A 23,158-nucleotide genomic window follows, 5' to 3' on the forward strand; every position below is an offset into this window, starting at 1 on the left:
AATAAGAAATTATTTCCACATAATTTTCAATATAAATGTTAAGAATTGTATCTATTATAATTTTAAAATAAAAAAGAATAAAATTTGCAATCATTAGCATTTCCAGAGGTCTTTCTTGGTTACAAAAATTATAACTCATCTATAAATTTTATTAAATACTTTTAAAAATGTAGAGAGAATAAAGAGATTATATGGGAACCAAGAGTATTGAATACTACTATTTCAAATGATCAAATAAAAATTCAATTTAATTTAGGATTTATCATCTATATGAAGGGAAGATTCAATGTAAGGATGCTACAGTTTCAAATCAAGTTAATAATTATAATTTATCAAAATGTTTCCAATAAACATTGTAAAATGGATACATATTAAAAATGTGGAGAAATACTCTTAATAGAATGATTACAGATTTCTAATGACTAGTTTTATATAAGAAATGTTCCAGAAGCCAAAACTGGAGTTATGCATTTGCCAATTTAATCTTTAGCTCATCGTTGGGTAACCTGAACTCCACCAGTAATCACTTTTAAGATTAAGAAAAGGCACCTTCTAAGAAAGTGGCCCAAATTTTATCCAACCAACCAATCCCCACAAATGAATAACTAAGAAACACACATAACTTAGTCATTTTATTCAATTGTATTTTCTCACATGAGTGCAATATTTATCTATTCATAGTGTCCTTGTATACCCATATATATCATAAATCCATGCACATAAGCATACATTCTAGTTTCTATTGAAATGCTGCAGAAAAATCGAATTAATGCATTATATTTTAATTACAATGGATATATGAATCTTATGAATGTTTATTAATGCCTGGTGGGGAATTGGCTGTGGCATTCTCCAGGCTCTGTGATTTGCTGTTGGAGCTGCTACATTCACAAATGGAAAGGCAGAAATGAGGCCCAGCAAGGTCACCCCCGGATTAACTTTATCTTTGTACAGGAGGTCGAGAGATGTTTAATATCCATGCACCGCCGAGAAAACTTTGGTTTTACAGTCTCACCTGAAAGACCCTCACATACTCTACTTGAGAATTAATTTACTTCAGAAACGATAAAGGTTAAGTCGAGTGGGATTTGAAAGGAAGTTTTTAAATTCTTCAGTTGTACACTCAGGAGATCTCGGTACTTGCAATTTATTCTGCTTTATGAACTATCACTCTCAGGAAGGTGGGAGGGAAATGCAGTTGTTGCTTTCATTTTGTTCTTTGCTGTCTTTTCTCTTTCTACCTTTTCTGAAACCTTTCCTCCTCTTAATCTCTCTTGCCTCCTTCTCTCTCTCTCTCTCTCTCTCTCTCTCTCTCTCTCTCTCTCTCACACACACACACACACACACACACACTTCCCCCCATCATTTCTTTTTGTGTATCAAAATATTATAGTGACTTTTCTGGAATCAAAACTAACATTTTGGGCTGGAGCAGTGGCTCAAGCAGTAGGGCGTCTTGCCTTGCATGCACTGACCTAGGATGGACCTTGGTTCAATACCCCGCTGTCCCATATAATCACCCAAGCCAGGAACGATTTCTGAGCGCATTGCCAGGAAAAACCCCTCAGTATCACCGGGTGTGGCACAAAAACAAACAAAAGAACCCTAACATTTTCTGGAATCAAAATTATCCTTTATGGTTCTAATAAGTAGATCTTATCAAATATTGATATGCTTTACAGCTAGTGTTCAGGAGCTGGAGCTATATTATAACAGGCAAGTATGGTGCTTGTCTTGCACATGGTTGATCCAGTTTCAAATCCCAGCATCCCATATGATTCCCTAAATTCCCCAGGAGTAATTCCTGAGCACAGAGCTAGGAATAAACCCTGAGTAAACCAGCATGGCCACAAAACAAAACATTACAAAAACAGTGCCCAAACTTAGGTTGGTCAAAGTAAGGCACAATGCTTGCTGAATCCCTAATTGACTAAGAAATACCCATTTTCTTTTTTGTTTTGTTTGTTTTTTATTTGGGGCCTCACGATTAGGGGTTACTCCTGACTAAGTGCTCAGAAATCGTTCCTGGCTTGGGGGGGACCATATGGGACTCCGGGGGATCAAACCGTGGTCCTTCCTTGGCTAGTGCTTGCAAGGCAGACGCCTTACCTTTAGCACCACCTCTCCAGCCCCGAAATACCCATATTCTAAAGGCAAACAGAGCATGTGACAAAACTACTCATGAACTTTGTTCTCAACAATGTTACATCAAGAAAAGTAAAATAACTAAAGACAACTAGACATTTTCCCTATTTTTATTCAAGTTATTTTTGCTTACTTTGGCACAAAGTTCTCTTTCTTCTTGGAAGATAATTATGTGAAACAATGCTTGAATTTGTCAGTTTTGTGAATGAGGGTTTCCAAACCACGATCATAGGACCTGGGGTCTACTCCATATGAGTTGGCTAACCGGGCTAGACAGTTCAATGCTCAAGTGGGCAAAGTGGTGTTGATTGGACCCAGTGATTGATACTGGAGAAGATCCAGGTGGTAGTTTTCAGGGTTCCAGGAGCCAATTATGGTCCTTGCATATGTAACACAAGCATCTTTGACAATTGGACTCCTCACCCAGTCTGCAGATTCCTCTGAAATTCTGTCTTTTAGTATTTCCTTTATGGCACTTTCAGTGTCTGCTCTCACAGTCAACTCTTTCATATCAATACACAAATATGCAGAACTGAAATGAGGAAAGATCATTGTTGTGAAGCCTTCATGATCAAGGAGAGCTCCTAAATGAGTAAGATATCAACTGGGAGATGACTTGCGAACAGATCAATAGGCAGAGAACAATCAGGCAGAAAATATCCATGGAATAATGCTTGACATCACATTCAATGTTTCCTGTGAATTACTATTTGCATAGTAATATTAGATATTCAGTATATCACTAGTCTAAAGAAATAGCTGAATAATGAGAACCCATGACCCTTGATGTCAGCTGCAAGTTCCCCAGAGCACACCATCATGACAGTTGAGTGTCTATAAACTTATTGCAGAACATTATATGACTATTCTTTAATATATCTCTAAGCCCAAATAAATATACATTAATATAAGTATACATACATAAACTACATCTCAGATAAATGTATAAGCATGCATGTGTAAGTTACATATAGAGATTTAAATAACAATATACTTACAAGTATATAAATAAACACAAAACAAAACTTTCCTGGAAATAAAGAATCACAAACCTAAGAAAGTGCTCTTTATGTAGAGATAAGAATGAATAAATTGGGGCTGGAGAGATAGCATGGAGATAAGGCATTTGCCTTGCATGCAGAAGGTTTGTGGTTTGAATCCCGGCATCCCATATGGTCCCCTGAACCTTCCAGCAGCGATTTCTGAGCAAAGAGCCAGGAGGAACCCTTGAGAGCTGCTGGTGTGACCCACCCCTGCCCCCAAAATGGAGAAATTACCTAAAGTACATGTCAGGTATTATTAGCTTTATTTATGATATGCTATCACTAATTTTTGAGAAATAAGTTGGGTACATCATATAACTGGATAGTTTGTGAAATTTAGATATTAGTTTTCAGACTGTGTTTGTGAGACTTTATGGGAATGAAGACAAAGTACTCCTCTACTGTGTGTGATTGATCACCGCAAACAATCTCATTTATCATCATGGTGTCTATTAATGAAGGTATCCATGTGTGTAGTCAGCAAACACTTGGGAGAGGGATTACATGTCTACCATTCGCTAATTGCTGGGGATGAGACAGTTGTGAAACTTTTCTTCACAGACTGTATCATCTAAAAGGCAAAGCAAACCTTCACATGAGATAGAAAGTGGGTCCCCCTGGAAAAATACAACATAAAATGGGGCATTGACTAGAACACACAACCCCTTTAGGAAACGTTTGGTTCCTGTGAAGAATGATGTTTTGGCTATGTTTAGACAAATTTCGAAAGATGAGGGATACTTGTCTGCAGATAGTGTAATAAAGGCACAGGTATTAAATATTAGGGGGAAGTAATTCTAAGGTATAGGGTCATTGAGAAAAAGAATGCAGAATATGATAGAGTACTGAAAGTGAAGGAAACTTGATTAAACATTTGGCTTTCCTGGAAGAAAGCCTAGTCTATGCAAGGAATTTTCAGAAGGAGACACTGAAATTATAGGCAATGAGGGATGGTATTAGTGACACATAAGGTTGGAGAAAAGCAAGAAGGAAAATATGCTCAGCTCAGAAAACTCACCACAAAGGTGAAAAAGTAAGGAAAAAAAAACTTTTTAAAATTCATTGTGCATTTAACCAGAATGTTATGCACAGCACAAAATCTTTAGAGACTGAAAACTGGAGAAATCCAACCTATTAAAGAGCCCAACAACTATAACTAATTAAAGACATCTTTACAGAATAAGCAGTAACTGGTCTCCAAGTAAGAACATGACAACACCCATTAGCATTGTGTATCTGATTTTTCAGATATATTAATTTATCAACATTGCATTAAATGCGTTGTATTCAATAATTAACTTTGTCAAAAGGAAAAATATTATTTCTATCCCTCTGATAGGCTGCTATTTTGGAACTGGGCCTGAATCCAAGTAAGACCAACACAGAAATAGGCTTGTTATTTCCATTAATGATGATATTTCAAAGAGATGGTTCATGGGTTTTTCAGAGAGGTGTTCCTGGTTTGCAAAGATGGTGAAAGATTTGTTCAGCTTCTGAAAAGATTTAAATACAATTTAAAGAGTCTGAGAAAGCTCATAATTACAAGTTTTCTAAAGTACAAGCTCTAAGAAAAAGGAATACATAGAAATCGCCTATTTTCAACGAGAAGAATTAAGTTTCGTGTTTTAATTTGTGTGTTTACACTTACAGCTGCTTTCCTATTTTTAATTGATTTTTTCATCATGATGGCAGAATAAATTAAACTGATGTATCTGTCTATTCTTAAACAAATACTAATCTAAAATTGAGGAATTATTTTTTACTATGCTATGAAGAAAATTTGAAACCAGGAAATATATTAGGACAGCTCTGTTTATTTAGGCAAAAGTTACTTCGAATGCCAAGGAATTTTTATTGTCCTATTAATTTTTAATATTATTACGAATTTCTTAGCAATATTCCTGCTGAGATTTTGATTGGAATTCTATTAAAATATAAGTTAATTTAGTAAAATCATAACCATACAGCAGTTACTTATCCAATCATGAACTGATGTATGAAATTTTCATTGTTGATTTCTCTGAGCAAAGTTATGAGTCTTCAATGTATATTCAATGTGCTTTTTACACAGTTTACACTTTGCAAAGCTAATGCAAATGATGAAATATGGTTGGCATCTTGCATTTATTTCTGTTAGAAGCATAGTTTATTTTATTATTATCATTATTTTTCTACTTGTAATCTAAAATATTTCATAGTTTACGCTAGTTTCCTGGGGAATTACTCCTCTCACACCCTTATTACACTTCCTTCACCACTTCTCTTTTTTCAACCTTTATACTTTTCTCCAGCTTTTTGTTCTTCTTTCCTTCTTGCTTTTTCTTTCTTTCTTTCTTTTTTCTTTCTTTCTTTCTTTCTTTCTTTCTTTCTTTCTTTCTTTCTTTCTTTCTTTCTTCTTTCTTCTTTTCTTTCTTTCTTTCTTTCTTTCTTTCTTCTTCTTTCTTTCTTTCTTTCTTTCTCTCTCTCTCTCTCTTTCTTTCTTTCTTTCTTTCTTTCTTTCTTTCTTTCTTTCTTTCTTTCTTTCTTTCTTCTTTCTTTCTTTCTTCTTCTTTCTTTCCTTCTTTCCTTCCTTCCTTCCTTCCTTCCTTCCTTCCTTCCTTCCTTCCTTCCTTCCTTCCTTTCCTTCCTTTCTTTCTCTTTCTTTCTCTCTCCCTTTCTCTCTCTCTTTCTCTCTCCCTTTCTCTCTCCCTTTCTCTCTCCCTTTCTCTCTCTCTCTTTCTTTCTTTCTTTCTTTCTTTCTTTCTTTCTTTCTTTCTTTCTCTCTCTCTCTCTTTCTTTCTTTCTTTCTTTCTTTCTTTCTTTCTTTCTATTCTTTCTTTCTGTTTCTTTATTCCGTTCTTTCTTTCATTCTCTTTATTTTTCTTTCTTTTTCTTTCTTTCTTTTTCTTTCTTTCTTTTTCTTTCTTTCTTTCTTTCTTTCTTTCCTACCTTATTTCCTACTTTTCTTTCTTCTTTTCTTTCTTCTTTCTTTCTTTTCTCTTTCTTGTTCTTTCCTTCCTTTCTGTCCTTCTTCCTTCCTTCCTTCCTTCCTTCCTTCCTTCCTTCTTTCTTTCTTTCTTTCTTTCTTTCTTTCTTTCTTCTTTCTTTCTTTCTTTCTTTCTTTTCTTTCTTTCCTTCCTTTCTTCATTCCATCATTCTTTCTTTCCTTTTTCTTTCATTCCATCCTTTTCTTTCTTTCCTTGCTTTTCTCTTCTTTCTTTCTTTCTTTATCTTTTTTTCTTTCTTTCTTTTCTTTCTTTCTTTCTTTCTTTCTTCCTTCTTTCTTTCTTTCTTTCTCTTTCTTTCTTTTTCTTTCTTTCTTTCTTTCTTTCTTTCTTTCTTTCTTTCTTTCTTTCTTTCTTTCTTTCTTTCTTTCTTTCTTTCTTTCTTTCTTTCTTTCCTTCCTTCCTTCTTTCTTATTTTCTTTCTCTTTCTTTCTTTCTTCCTTCCATGTTCTTTCCTTCCTTCCTTCTTTACTCCTTCCTTTCTTTTCCTTCCTTCATTCTTTACTCCTTCCTTTTTACTCCTTCCTTACTTTTCCTTCTTTCTTTCTTCATTCCTTTTCCTTCCTTCTCCTTCCCTCCTTCCTTTTTCCTTCCATCTCATTCCTTCCCTACCTTTTCTTCCTTCTCCTTCCTTCCATTTCCTTCCTTTTCCTTTATTCCATGTCCTTCTTTTTCCTTTCTTCCTTTTCCTTCCTTTTAATTTCTTCCTTACTTTTCTTTCCTTTTTCTTCCTTCCTTTTCATTTTTTCTTTTTTCTTACTCCTTCCTTCCTTCTTTCTCTTTTTCTTTCTTTCTCTTTATTTCTCTCTTTCTTTCTATCTTTCTTTCTTTCTCTCGTTCTTTTCTTTTTTTCTTCTCTTTCTTTCCTTTCTTTTTCTTTATTCCGTTCTTGCATTCTCTTTATTTTTCTTTCTTTTTCAATCTTTTTTCTTTCTCTTTCTTTCTTTCTTTCTTTCTTTCTTTCTTTTTTTCTTTCTTCTTCTCTTTCTTTCTTTCTTTCTTTCTTTCTTTCTTTCTTTCTTTCTTTCTCTTTCTTTCCTTCCTTCCTTCCTTCCTTATTTCTTACTTTTCTTTCTTCCTTCTTTCTTTTTTCTTTTTTTCTTTCTTGTTTTTTCTTTCCTTCCTTTTTGTCCTCTTTCTTCCTTCCTTCCTTCTTTCTTTCTTTCTTTCTTTTTTCTTTCTTATTTTTTCTTTTTTTCTTCATTCCATCCTTTTTTCTTTCCTTTTTCTTTCATTCCTTTTCTTTCTTTCCTTTTCTTTTCTTTCTTCTTTCTTTCTTTCTTTCTCTCTCTCTTTCTTTCTTTCTTTTTTGTTCTTTCCTTCTTTCTTCTTTACTCCTTCCTTTCTTTTCCTTCCTTCATTCTTTACTCCTTCCTTTCTACTACTTCTTTCCTTTTCCTTCCTTCTCCTTCCTTCATTCCTTTCCTTCCTTCTCCTTCCCTCCTTCCTTTTTCCTTCCATCTCCTTTCTTCCCTACCTTTTCTTCCTTCTCCTTCCTTCCTTTTCCTTTATTGCTTTTCCTTCTTTTTTCTTTCTTCCTTTTCCTTCCTTTTACTTTCTTCCTTACTTTTCTTTCCTTTCTTTTCCTTCCTTCTGTTTCATTTGTTTCTTTTCCTTCCCTTTCCATCCTTCCTTCCTTTTGTCCACTTCCTTCCCTTTTTCCTTTTCCTTCCTTCCTTCGTTCCTTCCTTTTCCTTCCTTCTTTCCTTCCTTTTCTTCCTTCCCCTTTTTTACTTCCTTCCCTTTTCTTCTTTTCCTTCCTTTCTTCCTTCCTCCCCTTTCCTTCCTTTTCCTTCCTTTCTTTCTTTTCCTTCCTTCTTTTCCCTTTCTTCCTTTTCCTTCCTTCCCTTTCCTTCCTTTCCTTCCTTCTCCTTCTGTCCTTTCCTTCCTTTCTTTCGCTTACTTCCTTTTCCTTCCTCCCCTTCCTTCCTTTTCCTTCCTCCCCTTCCTTCCTCTTCCTTCCTCCCCTTCCTTCCTCTTCCTCCCTCCCTCTTCCTTCCTCTTCCTTTCTCTCATTTCCTTCCTTTCCCCTTTCATCCTTCCCCTTTCTTCCTCCCCTCTTCCTTCCCCATTCCTTCCACCCCCTTTATTCCTTCCCTCTTCCTTCCCCCTTCCTTCCTTCCTTCCCTTTTCCTTCCCCCTTCCTCCCTCCCCTCCCTCCCCCCTTTGTTCCATACTTCCCTTTCTTTCCTTCCTTCCTTTCCCCTTCCCTCCTTCCTTCCCTCCTTCCTTTCCTTTTTTTCCTTCCCTCCTTCCTTCCCTCCTTCCCTCCTTCCTTCCTTCCTTCCTTCCCTCCTTCCCTCATTCTTTCCTTCCTTCCCTCCTTCCTTCCTTTCCTCCCTCCCTCCTTCCTTCCCTCCCTCCTTCCTTCCCTTTCTCCCTCCTTCTCACCCTCCCTCCATCCCCCCTCCCTTCCCCCTTTGTTCCTTTCTTCCTTCTCCCTTTCCTTCCCCTGCTGCAGATGGCCAGCATTGCTAAGCAGAACCTTTGTGGGGTCTGGGAACCTTTCACAGGAAGAGAAGCGGGAGCACGAGTGGACGAATATAAAATATGAAAATGAAATAAATGAGACCACACAAAATACACTGTATGGGGACCCTCGTCCAAGGGACGAGAGACAAATTTATTTTTCAGCCGATGATATTTTAAGCACAGGCTCTGAAATGCAGGGTGTTGTCAGGGAGAACAAAGAGTGGGAGATGTTCCAGAGAAAGTACAATGAGGGAACAAGCCTTAAATCTACATATTAAAAGACCCTTCTTCAGGTGAAGAAAAGTCCTGTTGGGTGTTAGTAGAGAAATTGTTTTTTAGGGTAAGGAGAAAAACAGGTTTTTCAAGAAACCAGGAGGAGTGAGATAAAAATATTTGTTATGTTTATCTGGTCTCTGGAAAGTAGATCTTTTGGGGGAACGGAAATAATTTTTTACCATCATAGCTAGACTTAGAAAAACAAGCTGCTGGCAACAGTTCATACGAGTTACAAATAAGCTAGCCAGCGGGGAAATTTTGGCGGGCTTTTGGTACCGTCTTTTCTTTGTTTGAAGGAAAGCTGAGGCCTGATTTTTATAGTGGCCAAATAGAGAGAAAAATGTAATGTTACAGCCATGTTGAAATTACTGCCAATGATCCACGCAAAGGGTCAAATGATTGACTTCTGAACGGGCCTTTTGGCAAATAATTCTTTGAGAGGAAGGCACTGCACCAGGGAAGAAAAAAGCCATGTCTGGTGCATGCTTTAAGTGGGGGGTAACATTCCCCCCTTCTTCCTTCCTTCCTTCCTTCCTTCCTTCCTTCCTTCCTTCCTTCCTTCCTTCCTTCCTTCCTTCCTTCCTTCCTTCCTTCCTTCCCCCTTCCCTCCTTCCTTTCCTTCTTCCCTTCCTCCTTCCTTTCTTCCTTCCCTCCTTCCTTCCCTTCCTCCTTTCCTCCCCTTCCCTCCTTCCTTTACTCCTTCCTTCCCTCCTTCCCTTCCTCCTTCCCTCCTTCCTTCCCTCTTTCCCTTCCTCCTTCCCTCCTTCCTTCCCTACTTCCCTCCTTCCTTCCTCCTTCCTTCCCTCCCTCTCCCTTCCTTCCCTCCTTCCTTCCCTCCCTCCTTCCCTCCCCTTCCCTTCTTCCTTCCCTCCTTCCCTCCTTCCTTCCCTTCTTCCTTCCTTCCCTCCCTCCCCATTCCTCCCCCTCCCTCTCTTCCTCCCTCCCTCCCTTCCTCTCTTCCTTCCTTTCTTTTCTTCCTTTCCTACCTTCTTGGTTTCTTTCTTTTCTTCCTTTTCTCTTTTCTTTCAACTTCTTTCTTCCTCTATTTCTTTTCTTTCTCTTTAACTCTCTCTTTTTTTTATTTCCTCTCCTTTTTTTTTTTTTACAATTTTACAATTGGTCACAGATTATTTCTAACTCTGAGCTCAGAATTCACCCCATCTCTATACTTGATCTACAACCCTTAAAATAAACTTTACTTAAATAATGATTATTATTTTACTCAGCCCAGTTAGTTTGCATATTTGAATAAATTTATTGATATGTTAATTTTTGAGAAAGTGTTCCTATTTTTAACCTTAAGAGATAATTAAAAGCTTTTGTTGTGACCTATCTGGGTGATGGGTGTTTTGGTTAAGGCTAGAGTGCTGTGAGGTGGGAGCAACATGGATCTGGTACTCTGATGACCCTCAGATATAGAATATAAAAACTTTGGATTTTAATATTTTCTCACATTTAATACATAACCAAGATTCTTATGTTTGAGCAATTCAACAAAATTTTAATTATCATTTTAAAAATAATGCATAAAAACTCCTTTGTTACTCTTATTCCAAACCTGAAAACAATTGTAACATAATACCTGTCATATTAAAATATATTAACATATACAGTATATTACAGCACCTTTTTATTGGGAAGATAAAATTAGATATAAAAATTGAATACCTTCTGGACTTCAGAGATAGCACAGTGGAAGAGCATTTTTCTTTGCATGCAGCCAACCCAGCACAGACATAGTTTCAATTCTTAGAAACCCGTTGTTTCCCTGAGCCTGCCAGGAATTATTGCTGAGCATAGAGTCAGGAGTAACCCCTGACTGCTGCTGGCTGTGACCGCCAAAATTACAAACAAAACAAAAAAAAAAAGAATTTGGATACTCTTATCACTACAAGTGAGAAAATTAAAGAGCAAAAAAGAAAATATATATATTGTCCAACAGCTTGATGTGATGTGGAGACAATCAAGAATAAGGATGTTATTTTCATTTTTAAATCATGTATTTTTCTCATTAATATGCTTTAAAACCTAACTAAATGACTAAATGATAATTAAAAAATAAACAATTTCTTAAAATCTTATAAAGTATTCTGAGAGTTGGTTAAGTTTCATTTCTGTTGCTCTCTTATCTCATAAGTTGAGACAACTAATACTAGACTTTATGGGAAAACACACTTCTAATTTGTGATTGTATTTGATTGTATATATTTTTCTTTGTAGTTAAACAAGGCTTTAAAGAAAGTTCATGTTTAAACTTGATTATACTTATAAGGTCATTGTAGATTGTGGTTTGGGGACATGAAACTTGTTAAAAATAAGGCAAAGAATTCAAGTCATCTGCTTTATGTATAATAAAAAATAAGTTTTTTAGTAGGTAAGCTTATCAACTAGGTATGAGACTCATTTTTGATTTAAGCCATTAATGTATCAAAATATCTGTCCATAGGCAAAAATTATATTTAACAAGTTCTGATTGTGAAGGAGAAAATTAAATCTTATTAAAAAGACTGGAAAAGTCTAAAAGAGGGAGTAGAGAATAAAGACTATCTTCAGGCAACATCAAATGAAACCAATGGGCAAAAGTTCACCTATTGAATCTCATAGAGACCATAGGCACAATTTCTTACAATTTCTTGAATGAAGTTTTCCCCAGTAGTGACTGCTGATAGTCAAGATAAATCTTGCAAGTGGGAGAAAGCTGAGTGTACTGAGTTGTAACTTTCTGGGTTATTAAAGATAACTAAGTGGGTATTGTCAGAAATAATATTAGTTATATAGCTATTCAAAGATTATATTTTATGTCTAGCCTAGGGAAATCCAAGGTGTTCATAGGACTCAGAAACTGAGTTCTATTGGAATATATAGCATATATTCTTTCACTTCACAGGAAACTGCTATTTTTTGTGAGAGATAGATATTAATAAAAATAGTTTTGTAATTATGAGAATTCTCCAAAGAATTGCAATCTAAAACAAGTTCTGTGTGAGAAAGCAATAGACTTATTAGAGTGTGACAGTGACACTAGCCTCTCTAGAGCTTTGGGGATTTTTCCTGGGAAAACAGCTGTTAAGCTGATATTGAAGTCATGGGTAGCAATTTCCTAGGATTCATTTAGAAGGCAAAGAGAGAAACAGAGGATTAAAAAATGGGAATCCTAGGACATAGTTTTCTCTTAGAAAACAAAGATGGAGCAGACAGGTAGAGAATAAGTCAAAATTAATATTTTGTCATCAATATGACATAATTTATAGAAAGTCTGTTCCTGTGATCTTCTAGCTATAGCTGTGGTCCTCATTGTGAAATTGGGTAAAGATGTTGAGTGAGTTGTGATTCCCTAGGATAACCACAATATATGAAACATTTTCATCATTACCTCTGGGGAAGGTACTCCTGGAAATTTTTGAAAAATCCATTCATATGAAGGAAAATCCCTAAAACAGTTACTTTGTCATCCCAAATGAGAATAGTGTTGACTGAGAAGTGCAGAACCTGTGTGAATCTAAGAAAACATGAAACCTAAATTGAAAGAAGCCAGGTCTCAAACATGTGAAAAATGTTGGTGTTTTTTGAGTGACTGCTGTCAAGGAATATTAATGGAGATTCCAGCTAGGAAATATTAATTTAATTGTGAGACAAATTCTAAAAATCATTTAAGATAATGATATCCAAGCATAAATTATACAAATTAAGAAATTCAGGAGATATGGGGCCAAATTAAAGGTACAGTAAGGAAGGCCAGAGCAATACCACAGCAGTAGAGCATTTGCCTTGCAGACCGGAAATGTAGCCAGGTTCATTTCCAGGCATGCTATATGGTCCCTGAGCTTTAAAGGAGCAATTTTCTGAGTACAGAACCAAAAGTAAATTCTTAGCACCTCCAGGTGTGGCCCGAAAAACAAAAAATTTATTCTTGGGGCCAGAGTGGTGGCGCAGGGCCACAGGCATAAGGCCTAGGATAAACCGCAGTTTGATATCCTGGCATCCCATATGGTTGCCCAAGCCAAGAGCAATTTCTGAGCCAGGAGTAATTTCTGAGTGTCACCACGTGTGGCCAAAAAACAAAAATAACAACAACAACAAAAAGGTACAGTAAGGGTAAGTTGTTTGCCTTACACAGACCTCCTGGGTTGTTTCTCAATACTACACATGCTCCCCTGAACCTTCCAGGAATAATCTCTAAGCACAGAGCCAGGGGTAAGCCCTGAACACCACCAAGGGTAGTCCACAAAAAAACAAATAGAAACAAAACAAAACAAAATTCATAAAACAAAGCATTTTTTTCAAGTAGAATAAGAACAGTTGGTCTATTAGACTTAGAGCCCATGATTGATTTCTTCATTTCCTTGTTGACATTTTAGGAAATGGGAATGATAATGGTATCCATACATTGCCTTTCCAATTATGTTTATAAAATGCAAATAAAAATGAAGTAGCTGCTAAAGGCCTTGAAACTCTAGAATTAAAAAATTAATTGGTTCTAGATGAGAAAATAGTCATGATTATATTAGTTTATTAGTGCATGGACCACGTGTGGGCTGCGTCCATTCTATGCATTATGTGTTTTTTTTAAGACATTTCTCATTATTTATGTCTGCTGAATGGCACTTATCCTATCTAACAGTCAAAGTCTGGGTAGTTATCTTCAAGGTGGTAGACCAGTCATTTTTAACCTTTCTGCATCTGTGGACTAACCTAATTACAAAGGCCAGTGAATAAAGAACATTGTTTAAGGAGAAAAAGTTTCAGTTCTCAGCAATATTGCCAGGTAAATTTAGTATCCTCTGATGCATAAGTGCCCAATGGGATGAAAAAAAGACAGGATAAAAGTTAATTGGTAAAGAATAAGTTACCAAAGACAAGTTCCATAAAACCCACACACTGAGAAACGGACTAGAGATAATTATCCCAATGCTCTGATTATAAAATGTTTACTCACTTCCTAAACATTGCTTTCATTATTATTTGACCTATGACTGGAACACAAATATGAATTTAGGGAGCCTTGTATTTAAATCCTGACTAACCAAGAAGTAGAAGTGTGGATTATGGATAGAAGGTTCAGGTATTTCTCCCATGTTAGTACACTTAGCTCTTTGTACTTTAATGCTTTATAATATGGTTTTGATATCTGAATTGGGAAAGAATCCTTAAACTCACATGATGTCCTATTAGAAGAGGTTAGGACTTTGGAAAGGGAGCTGTTGAGTCCTTAAAAACTTGTGTCAATGCCAAGGTCTAGTGATACTATTTCCTGTAAGGGTGCTCAGAGCTCATGAGACGCATGAGTTAGGGTCACACCACTGGAAGAAACTGACCTTGAATGCAAGAATGAACTCAGGTGCCTGGTGAGGGAAAAAGAGGTTGTTAGAAATGGGAGATAGAGGTAAAGAAACAGAAAGATAGAAGCAAAGGGAGAGAGAGGGAGAGAGACAGAGAGACAAAGAGACAGAGAGACAGAGAGAGAGGAAGAGAGAGAGAGAGAAGCAAAGAGCTCAACAAACTGTAAGTCTCCTACTATGGAGTGAAGATACTACCAATGAGACAACTGGAATGCATGTGGCTCCTATAAAGAATAGATGTTAGATGTTATATTATTTTTATTGATCCTGGTTCAGAACTCAAAGGCCAGTTTTGGCAGTCTCAGGTAACCATATGTTGTTCCAGGAATTGAAGTCAGTTGGCTACAGGCAGTCAAGAAAAAAGCTACCTCCCCTTGGTAATTTTAGTTCAGCACCAAGAACATTTTATTCAGGCTGAGTGATAGCAGAGTGGTAGGACATTTGCCTTGCATGTAGCTGACCAAGGACTAATGTGGGTTCAATTCCCAGCATCCCATATGGTCCCCCAGCCAGGAGTGATTTCTGAACACAGAGCCAAGCGTAACCCCTGAGTGCCTTCAGGTGTGTCTCCCCCACCACCACCCCCAAAAAAGCCCAAAAGAACACTTATTTCTTCTCTTATGGCTGCTCTTCATCTGCTTTGATTCCTGGACTCATTTGGAATTGACAGTGCTTTACAAGAGGGAAGAAAAAGCAGAACTCATGAACATTTGACTTGGCTCTTCACAGGTCTGGGGCCAAAACTTTACCCACATAAAAAAAGGCAGGGGAGACTAAAGTGGTTTGATTATAGTTAAAGGACACAATGAAAGAGTGTCAATAAGACAAGTTTTATTTTGACATCATGCTTTGACATTGGTAAGGTTGGTAATGGGTATTTGGTAATATCTTGGTTTTTTGGAAATGTTTTGGCATATAATGTTTTTCAAGCACAACCTCCATATCAATAAACACCAGTGAGTCAATAATTTGTGCCTTAATTTCATTCAGTTATGCTCACTTTTGAAAGATATTCTCTAAGTTTCCTTCTGTTTAAGGCTGACTTCTGATCCCATTTTTTCTTTCAATTTTGTTTTTATCCTCTCTAATTAACCCTACTCCATTTCTTTATTTTTATCTTTTTAATATATAATTAATTTATTTAAGCACTGCTTGTACAAAATTGTTCACTGTTGAGTTTTGGTCATGGCCCATATTATTTATAAAATTAAGACTAAGATCATTTTATATGTCTCCCTCTGACCAGCTTTACTCCACATAATACCTCTTGTTTTGTCCACATGGCTTTGAATTTTAGGATATTATCTTATACCCTCATTTCTTTATTCACTCATCTGTTATTGACACATTGCTTCTAGAGTTGGAACATTATGAACTTCACTATTGTGAATAGTGCTTCGATAAACATAGAACTTCAAATAACTGCAAAAGAACATTTTTGGACTCATAGATGTCAAGGACTAAAAACAATGGGTCTTATCACAGCTCAATTCTTCATTTTCGCAATGACATTTTCATGAGTTTGTACCAGACAACATACATTCATAAGTTAAGTGCTCCTTTAACCCACAGGACAGGTTTCTTTCTTTCTCTTCTTTCTTTTTCTTTCTTCTTTTTCTATCTTTGCTTCTTTCTTTGTTTCTTTCTTCTTTCTTTCTTGTCAATCTCACTAATGTGAACATGTTCACCATTGAAGTAAAACAATATTTTATTGATTTTATTGTTTGAACTTGTATTTCATTATGATAAGTGATTAAGAACATTTTTTCATATACAATGACTGGCCATTAGCATGTCCTCTTTGTGCTGCTCAGATTTTTCCTTCCGATTTTTCATGTGACTGTTCTTATGGTTGGTATGTTTGTTAAATTTTGTGTTTCATAATCTAGGATATTACCTCTCTGTCTGATGTGTAGTAAGCCAATATTTTCTTCTAGTCAGTTGGTGTTATTTTTTTCAGTCTTTTTTTTAATTTATTTAAACACCTTGATTACATACATGATTGTGTTTGGGTTTCAGTCATGTAAAGAACACCACCCATCACCAGTGCAACATTCCCATCACCAATGTCCCAAGTCTCCCTCCTCCCCACCCGACCCCCGCCTGTACTCTAGACAGGCTCTCCATTCTCCTCATACATTCTCGTTATTAGGACAGTTCAAAATGTAGTTATTTCTCTAACTAAACTCATCACTCTTTGTGGTGAGCTTCCTGAGGTGAAGACACTTAGTTTAATGCAGGTCCATTTGTTTGCTTTTATTTATTTATTTTTGGCCAATGACATTGAATATTCAAGATGCCTGTAGGGTCAATATCATTTAAAGTTCTGCCTGTTTTACTTGATGAATTTTATGGATTTGAGTCTAGTAGTTAATCAATTTTGCATTAACTCTTGTGTATGATGCTATCACTTCACAAACTTAAGTAGAGTTATACAATCTGATGTACAACGCTAAATGAACTTTTTGTCTAAATACAATGAAAGTTGAATATAGAATGATACTGGCAGGAATATTTGGTCTATATTTTAGACATAAAATGACATCATGTATGGTTGAGTACAATGTGAAGAAGTACATTGAATGATTATTTCTTCATTTTCCTATTGGTAAGATAGTTTTAAAAATTATTAAATGTTATTTTTATTAAACTGAATAATATTTTATATTGACTTTAATGTATTTATATATTAAATATATATTAAATATATTAATTTAATTTAGCATAAAATGGTAATACATTTAGAATATTTTCTCGTATTATTAATCAATAATACTGAACTGAAGAAAATAATTTAGATTTCTAAGGTACAGCTGTTTATATGCCTACCATGAGGCTATCAAGTAACTATTGAACTGTATAAATCTTGGTTCCTGGGAATTTTTAGGACTTAAGTTAATGCTTTCATAGTGAATAACTGCTAGATGGTAATATAATGTCTTTGGCTGAAATAAGGTTTCCAAGGGAAATTTCGAGAGTGTTCACAGATGGTGTCTAAGGATAAAAATGAAGTCCTGGACTATGTCAGCATTCAGAGTCCAAAAGAAATATAACCCATGGTAAATTAGAAATAATAGGGGCTAGAGAGATAGCATGGAGGTAAGGTGTTTGCCTTTCATAGAAGGTCATTGGTTCAAATCCTGGCATCCCATATGATCCTCCAAGCCTGCCAGGAGTGATTTCTGAGCATAGAGCCAGGAGTAACCCCTGAGCGCTGCTGGGTGTGACCCAAAAACCAAAAACCAAAACCAAAAAAAAAAAAAAAGAAAAGAAAAGAAATAATAGTGATTAATGCTAATGCATGAGGCTAATTCTAAGAGTGTGTTGCTTCAAAATTAAGTGAAAGAAGTGTGTCCAAACAGAATGTTTTTCAGGAAGTTATGCTCTCTGTTAGACTGACTTCTCTAGGACACAGTAGAGTGGATAGGGTAAAGCAGATGGGATTTTGAGGATAATCATATAAACTAATTTTGGAAAGGATAGAAGACAACAATGGAAGTTAAAGAAAAGTAGATAGACAACTTGCAAGGAGTTTTGCTATTAAGGGTGACAAAGTAATAAAATGGTACATAGAAAGAATTTTTAGAATGTAAAGTTGTTATAATGCTTGGTTGATAAAACCCATATATTAAAGTTTTTAATTGATATTTTCATACTTGTTAAGTTAGGTAACATCATGCCAAAATATAGCTATTTTTAGCACTAAACATGCTTTGCTTCAATGCTATACATATGTCTTCTTCTTAAGTGAAATATTTATTTGCTTCAAAAGTATTTTGATTACAATATATGTTTTCCAATGTTATTTTTTCTCTTTATTTTGTTTTCATTTTAACATCAGTCAAAGCACCTCTAAAATCACATTATCAGTGAATTAGAGTTTATGAAGTCTCAGATTGGTAAAACTAGAATAATTGGATTGGTGAAGTAGGGATATAGATGATATCCTCCATTGTAGGGTATAAAGCTATTAAAAATGTCAAGATCTAGACCTAGAACATGTAGTTAAAGGAGGTGTAAATTATATATTAAAGTTGAATGAAATAACTATGTTCACTTTGGAGGTGTTATACTGATGATGTTGAAGTTAACAAGGAAGAAATACACTGCAGTAGAAGATCCAGTCACTCTAGAAATATGGAGAAGTCACTGATTTGTCAACTAAAATTAATGGATGGAAGGATAAAATGGTACAAGCTTACCAGCTTAAAAAGAACAGTATTTAGAATAATAAAACATTTTGATTTGAAAGCATACACAGTGGTGCTTAGGACTTACTGACCCTGGAGGGTTCAAATCTGGTGAGATGTATGTAAGACAAATGTTCTACTCACTGTATTCACTGTACCCACTCTTATCCTGAAGCAAAATAAAATATTTGAGATACATGTTTATTAATGTTTTATACTTCTGATAGTTGTTCATTTTGTCAACAGTGATGCAAAATCAATAATCTCATTTTCAAATTTAGATTTGAATTTTAATAAATATTGATGAGAAGTATTCATGATATAACCTTCTCGATATGGGAAGTTATTTGTTTCTTAAAAGAGAAAATACTATGTTTAATTATTTGATAAAAACTATTTTTAGACTGTAAGTTCTTCTATGATGCAATGCCTTCTATTATTTTTAGAGCAAATATATCAACTGTTTTCTTAGCTTTTAGCTTTCTAGACTTGTTCTGGAAATTCATCTCTAAGAAAATGGAGGCACCATAATTATTGAGTTTGGATGAGGAGAAAGCAACAAGGACACACTTGAATAAATGAAATGTCAAAACAGGGTTGAAGGCAATAGCCAATACCTACTATGGAAGAAATCCTTAATGACACTTTTTACAGAGTTCAGAAAAATCATTGCAATCCCCTTTAACTGACATGAAGAAGAGTAATCTGTCAGCTAGAACACTTAGGGCTAGCCAACAAAATTGGTTTAAGGCATCCTGAAAGAAACCAAATCTAAACTAATCAATAATAGTGACACAACAAAAAGATGTAAGTTGAAGCTATTTGTAAAACTGGGAATCATGTACATTTTAAGTGTATCAAAATTCCCCATTTTAAACACTTATTAATAGCAAAATGAAAGGTATTATTTATGTTGTTTATATTATCTTCAGGCATAGCAAGTAAATTGTTGAATTGTTCTGGCCCCTCATGAGGACTAAATGATTTATCCCTTTACACAAACATACACAAAACTTACCTTAAAAACTGAAAGTAACTTATTTGACTTCCTGATTAGTTATGTGTTAATCTGAGCTTCAAATATGAATCAGTTAAAACTCCAATATATACTAAAATTTTAACGACATATTTTTTGTAATTTTTTGGCATAAATTGTCCTGATTTTATCTCAAGCACTGTAATTGGACCATTTACCCAACATTTTTATATTTCAGTGTTATGTTTGACCTTGACTATATTGTTCTGGGATTTCACCAAATAGTAGTAATTATAGCCCCATTATACCCTTTGCTTAAGTCTGAAGACATTTAAACGTTGATCTATGTAGTCATGCATTTATTGATTGATAATTATAATGCATTACCTGCTGTCTTTCCTGCCGCTCATGTTAATTGTCTCTCCGCAGCCCCAAAATACAGTTGCTAGCCCCTTGACGGGTGATTTGCCAGAACTTGCATCTCTATTTTTATATCTACCTGGTGTTGAATTGTTCACATGCACAGTTATTTCCTTTTGCTTAATTATAGCTTCCTGCACCCAACTTTATGGATCTCAGCAAACTTTACTCTTTCTACACATGCTGCTGCTGCTGCTTCATGAGATCTTGTGAACTTTGAGTTCTAGAATTATCAAAATGAGCACAAAAGGCATTGCCTTCATCACTTTAGAATTTAGAATTATTTTATAATCTTCTCAAGAATGAGTCTTAATGGATTCTTCATATATATACATATTTATGTCTAAATCTAAATTGTCCTTGAATCAAGGGCATCAGAAATTCTTTTCCTTACCTTCACCTTTGGGGTAGATAGTGAAGTTCAAGACATCTCTTAATGCACAGACATATTTGACAAATATTTGAGCCAGGAACCTGGGCAAGTAACACATAAGTTTTGTTTGCTTTTACCCCTTAAAATTATCCTAATGGATCACTTGGTTAAGACAGAAATTTGTATTTAATGTAAGACAAGCATTATTAACAATCGTGTATTATACCCCCTGATTATCTGGACTGACAATCTTTTTTTTTTTTTTTTTTTTTGGTTTGTGGGCCACACCCGGCATCGCTCATAGGTTACTTCTGGCTCTATGCTCAGAAATCGCCTCTGGCAGGCACGGGGGACCAAATGGGATGCCGGGATTTGAACCAATGACCTGCATGAAAGGCAAACGCCTTACCTCCATACTATCTCTCCGGTCCCTGGACTGACAATCTTTGATAGATGTGATAGGTCGTGTTATTCCTAGGTGAAGCATGCATTAGTTTTATGTCATATTTTCTTCATTTATTATTTTACTTAATCTATTATATCATACTTGATCATTGATGTTCTTAGACATTCAAAGCAGTTAGATACTTCTATGTACTCATACAAACTTTAATATGCATAGTCTTAAATGTTGAGTATCTGTATTTACATGTGTCGTAGATAAATTAATAAATCCTGCATTAGAGAAACAAGGAGAATTAAAAAGTTAAGTAAAGAGGAGTACAAAAAGGCAATTTAAAGTATACTTAGAAAAACCGATTTATTAATCTACTTACTTATCTGCATTTTTATTTTGTTTGATTTAATTTTAACCTTACTTTATTTCAATATTTTATTATAGTTGATCATTTTATTATTTAATCATAGTGTTGATTTGGAAAACAGTAGCCATTTTGTTCTACAGAAAGCTTACCACCCATATTTATTCCAATTTAAGAACATATATTCTTAGCATGAACGATGAAATTTTTATATCTTCAACCTTATAATTAGATTTAAAATAAAAACTATTTCATTGATAGAAGAATGGAGTTTAAACTATAGTGCCATTAAAATATGAACTGAGTGTTGTTTGTGTTTTAAAGATTTTATCTCCTTTTTCAATATTATCGTTGAAATCATAATAAATAACATCTTATAAAGGACGACATATCGTATTTTAGGTAAAAAATTAAATTGATTCACTCCACAGTTATCGATTCTTACAGTTAAAAAAATCATCATACTATATTTTCCTTGATGTATTTTAGGGATGTGAGTGTTAATCACATCCTATACTATTTCTAATCAGAAAATATGAATCACACGCAGTGGCTCTTACATTGTCAAAAATATAATTGTTCTAACCTACTTGCCAAGTCAGAATACAATAGAGTGCCATAGAGAGGATACTCTCTTCTTTAGAGTGCCATCAGATTGACAGAAGTGATGTGTAAATAATGTGTAAAAAATCACTTGATTATCTCCAGTTATATCACCAAGTATAAACCCCTGTCAACTCCCTCACTTGGCTCACAGCTCCAAGGTACTGGGGAAATAAATGCCATCGATCATAGTCTCCTGCAGTATTCTCATCATTAGCCACCAAGGAAGAGAGTGTCTCCTTTTTACATCAAACCAAGAAGGGCACTTGGATCCTGAGGGGCAGGACAGTCAACAAAAGTGAAAATTATTTAAATGTATTTAAAAACTAAGTGATTTTAAAAATCAGTTCGCAGAAATACTGTCACATATCCCAAGGGCTGTTTGTTTATGCATGTGCATTTTTCAGAATTTATTTACAATGTAGATACAGCTACATTTTTTTACAGCTACATTTTTTATTGAGTGTGATCCCACTTAGACGCATAAGCCTCAAAATAATTTAAGATGTACCAATGAAATGAAAGAAGTCATCCTTGTGTACTTTCACTTGGAGAGCTGTTAATATATACTAATCTGAAAACAATTTAGTTTCTTTACTAAGTTGTGTGACGTTATTTCACACCACATAATGATGTGTCATTGGAAAGACTTTCTGATTAATCTTGGATTTCATTATTAGCTAATATGTGCAAATGTTTAGAGCTGTTAGAATTAAAAGATATTCAGAGCAAATTCATATTTCTACACAACAGTTGCATAGCATTTTCCCTAATGTATGTGTTTACTTTGTTTTAAAATCTGCATCACAATGCATCACAATTCTAAGCTCGGAATGAAAGACAACCACACCTAAGCAGGTATCTTAGAGCACATTCTCTGAATCTCATTCCAAGAAACATACGTTGGGTTAATATAGAATGACACTTCTTCCATTAGTCTGTAATAATGTTTTTTTTTTCTGCCTCGGCTACATAAATTAGATACTTGATTTACTGTCTGATTCTGGCAGATTATTTATCATTACCCAATAAAATGAAAAATAGCCTAGTCAGCTGTTCTAAATAAAAAATATTCTTATCGCAGGGAGTAAAACTGGTGATATAAACCCTACAACTAATAGATATTTAGTTAGTTGTATTAATAATCCTATACATTTTATTTTGATAGTAATGATTTTCTTTTTTATCTTAAAAATTATGTAAAACTTGGCTGTGGGAGGTTGATTAGGGTACAGGTTTCAACTGGAGTTGAATACCTGGAACTGTAGGAGCATGAAAGCACCATCAGGTGTGGTCTTGGACCTCAGCATTACTGTAATGTGCAGATTCAGCATGGCCTGAATCATCCGGTCTCATGGGTCAAGTTTCACTGGACTTGAGCTCCAGGAATTCTGTTTATCATTTGTCAGCTTGAACCCCAATTACACGATACAACAGCAAATTGTATACATAAAAACATCAACATACGTAAGTCATAATATTTTAGAACTTATTTTCCTCATGTTATTTACTTGTTTTGTCTCAGTCTCTATCAACTGTTATTATTTGGTATTGTGCATATTAATATATTGTTCTG

General features: G+C 35.1%; 1 pseudogene; it reads right to left on the reverse strand.

The window, feature by feature from the left end:
- The window catches only part of LOC126020209 (dnaJ homolog subfamily A member 3, mitochondrial-like), a 41,283-nt pseudogene extending 18,355 nt beyond the window's left edge, over positions 1–22,928 (reverse strand).
- Between the last annotated feature and the right edge of the window lie 230 nt (positions 22,929–23,158).

This window comes from Suncus etruscus, chromosome 10 (genome assembly GCF_024139225.1).
Source record: "Suncus etruscus isolate mSunEtr1 chromosome 10, mSunEtr1.pri.cur, whole genome shotgun sequence".
Lineage (NCBI taxonomy): Eukaryota > Metazoa > Chordata > Mammalia > Eulipotyphla > Soricidae > Suncus > Suncus etruscus.